The following is a 3,480-nucleotide window of genomic DNA, read 5'->3' as shown; positions in this document are numbered from 1 at the left end:
TCAGCTGACACCCACACAGAAAATGTTTATTCTCTTTATCAAGTCTGCTCTCATGCTTTCTCTATGAAAAGGAACAGCCCGGGCTGTGTGTGGGTCCCTTTCTGGAGCACAGCCTCTCTGTGCATCAGGCTACCCCCTTCCTGGGCTCAGGGCTCTGTAGGCTGCAGGAGAACAAGAACTGTGTATCTGCAACCCTCTGCCCACTAGTTCCAGCTGGCACAAGCAACACTGTGCCTGCTGACAAGACAGGCAGAAGCCACGAGAGGAATTAAATTACCTCCGAAGGTGGTAGACAGTGGAAATGAGTGGATATAGGCTTTCATTAAGGGACTAGGATTTAACTTCTTAATCATTATTCAAATCACCTTGTATCTCATCTTCTCAAATGCTCTTAATGAAAGTCACAAACCAATAGCTCTCTGTAATTTTCCATTTATGCCCCCCTTTCTGTTGTCCATTCTTTGCCCACTATCTCTCTTTCCTCTCTATTTAACATTAGCTATTTTTAAAGGAGCAAAAGAAACTTTTCTAAACTTTTGCACTGGGTAGTGTTTAAATATGCGTAGGCCCTACTGCCACATGCCACAGATGCCCCAGTGGCACTCAGTCATGTAGGACCTGAGTTAAGCTCCTAGTTTCTGGTGGACCCACATTTGTGTCATGGTGCAGCATATGTGGACTGGTCGTCTGGCTCTGTGATTAGGAATCTAACTTTTAGTTCGGTTCTAACCTTCAGCTCAGAAGCTGAGCCTCAGGTTGAGATTGATATTCCTTGTTGCCCAAACGTACTGTAGGTTGCTATGCTATCCAAACTACATGTAACTGATCCATTTCTAAGCTCATTTACATGATTCAGTGAATACAATTATTTCCAGGGCTGTTAGACCAAAGACCTCAAATCCCTATGTGGGCCTCTCCACAGGACAATGCACCACATGGCAGCTGACTTTCTTCCAAAAGAATGAGCCAGAGAGAGGGACCAAGAAAGAAGCCATAACCTTATGTAACCTAATGTCAAAGGTGACACAACATCATTTTTGACATATTCTATTTGTTAGAAGCAAGTCCCTAGGTGCAGCCCACAGGAAAGGAGATAATACCAGAGGATGAACCCTCAGAGGCAGGGATCATCCTAGAGAATACCTACCACACTGGGTAAATCACAATCTGTTTAAAATAAGGCAGAACTGTCTTCTTGATCTGACATCCTTAAAAATGGAAGTGCACCTCTGTGTTTCCTAGGGCACTTTGTTAAGTGCAGGTACATGGTCACATGCAGGTACAGGGTCACAATCTAAAATTGCAGAAATATTTGTGGTGTTTGCATTTGTTTGTTTCTATCACTTGCCCATTTACTCTCTGATGCTGCTGTATCTCACTGGAAACTACATTTCCCAGGTTTCCATGCTCTCAAGTTGCCAGTAGATCTGGCCAATGGGTGGTACTGATGGATGATGATGGTGGGGCAGAGTATTTCTCTTCTTCTTTGTTTCCTGGGGCTTCTCCAGCCTCCTTGGTACTTTGACTTTAGTCCTACCACAGAGCCTTTCTCCTGGTGGTCTCAGTTCCTGCCTTACCAGCCTGCGCTCTTCCTGCTTGACTCCAGCATCACCTCTCCCCTTTGTTCCTAGAGGACAGAGGTGGCAACTTTCTGCTGCAGCTTATCTGTGGGTTGCCCTCACCCCCTCTCTTGGGTTTCTCAACTCTTTCATCACCTGTTTATCTAATTACCTCTATTTAATTCCTTCTATATGAAATCCCTAGCGTGGACTATACTTGTACACTGACAAACAGTAGGATTGAATGAACATTGCCCTTTCCTGAGCAACTCATGTACAGAGAGCATGGTTTGGAGTGTTTGCTAGTCCTAAATGTCTGACCTGGTGCTCATGCTGCTGGAAATTTAGAGGATAGTCACTTCTTCAGGATGTACCTTCACTACTCTGGGCTAAAGTTTCTTGTTTTGTAAAATGGGAGGATTTGTGATATCTGTGGTCCCTTAAATCTCTGAATATTGGGGACTCTAGAATTTTTCCATAAGGAAAGCATAGGAACTGCATGCTGATTGGGAAATGGTGGAAGCATTTTATATGAGACTAGCATGGGACAGTGAGGCGGAATAGTAAAAAATAAGAAGAAAGGAAAGGAATAGAAAACCCAAAACCTTGAATTGTCCATATTCCAGAAGGTGAGTGCCACTGATGGACACTATGAAGAAAGCTAACATGAATCATGCCATGACTTCATAAAATAAGTACATTATCTCACAAATCGCTTCCTGTTTTATATTCCACTCCTTGCTTTCTACCTCACCCCCAAATCAAGGAAGCATGCTAAGGAATAAAGTTCCAGCTTGGGCAACATGGCAACACTCCGCCTCTACAAAAAATATAAAAATTATTTTGGTGGTGTTCACCTGTGATCCCATTTTCTCTGGAGGCTAAGGTGGGAGGATTACTTGAGCCCAAGGGGTAGAGGCTGCAGTGAGCCGAGATCATGCCACTACATCCAGCCTGGGCAATGGGAGTGAGACTCTGTGTCACAAGGGAGAAAAAAGAATAAAGTTAACAAACAGGAAAATAACACTTTGTTGAACTTGGGATAACAATAATTTACAAAGAATGGTAGAATTCGTTACCAGAAAAATCTCAGGAAGAGAGGCAGCTATCTTAGCTGTAAGACCATGGGCAATTGACATCTTTGGGCATCATTTTGTCTTCTGAAAAATGGTTTTAAGAGTATAAGGGTTATTATAAGGACTACTTGTCAAGTGCTTAGAACAGTATCTAGCACATAGTATCTATTCTATAGTAAACTTCATGAATATATTCCAATAGTCTGAATTGTCATCCACTATACTTATATTGTAACTGACATAATTTTTCTTTTTTTTTTAAGATGGAGTCTTGCCCTGTCACCCAGGCTGGAGTACAGTAGCACAATCTTGGCTCACTGCAACCTCTGCCTCCCAGATTCAAGCAATTATCCTGCCTCAGCCTCCCTAGTAGCTGGAATAATAGGCATGCACCACCAAGCCCAGCTAATTATTTTTGTATTTTTAGTACAGATGGGGTTTCGCCATGTTGGCCAGGCTGGTCTCCAACTCGTGACCTCAGATGATCTGCCCACCTCAGCCCCCCAAAGTTCTGGGATTACAGGCGTGAGCCACCGCGCCTGGCCATAACTGACATAAATTAAACAGGTATATTATACTTAAAACATGTTCCTCCGTTAGCAGTTCTAAGCAAATCTGCCTCCAAAGGCCAAGGAAACTGAGATGCAGAAGAAGGATGATGACAAATCAAGAAAGAAACTTTTAATAGGGACTTATAAACAGAAGCCATGTCTTCCATGGCATCTAGACAACTTGGTGAATCTGTCCACCTGCCATTACCCCACCCCAAACCCCAGGGTTTATAGATGTAGGGAATTTGCCTAACGGCAGGATTTATAGTAAGTATGTGTTTACAATAACATCGG

The 3,480-nt window shown here is 43.1% G+C and overlaps 1 long non-coding RNA gene across 1 annotated transcript; it reads right to left on the bottom strand.

The window, feature by feature from the left end:
• Window positions 1–1,493: 1,493 nt before the first annotated feature.
• Window positions 1,494–2,721, bottom strand: LOC139363484 (uncharacterized). The gene is made up of 3 exons (XR_011623954.1): window positions 2,639–2,721; window positions 2,417–2,534; window positions 1,494–1,627 (listed from the first exon to the last, which is right to left on the bottom strand). It is a non-coding gene; the product is annotated as an uncharacterized lncRNA (long non-coding RNA).
• Window positions 2,722–3,480: the final 759 nt, after the last annotated feature.

The sequence above is a fragment of the Macaca nemestrina genome, chromosome 5, assembly GCF_043159975.1.
Source record: "Macaca nemestrina isolate mMacNem1 chromosome 5, mMacNem.hap1, whole genome shotgun sequence".
In the NCBI taxonomy this organism is placed as follows: Eukaryota; Metazoa; Chordata; class Mammalia; order Primates; family Cercopithecidae; genus Macaca; species Macaca nemestrina.
Note: the sequence above shows the minus strand (reverse complement) of the source record. Positions and strands in the feature narration are given on the sequence as shown.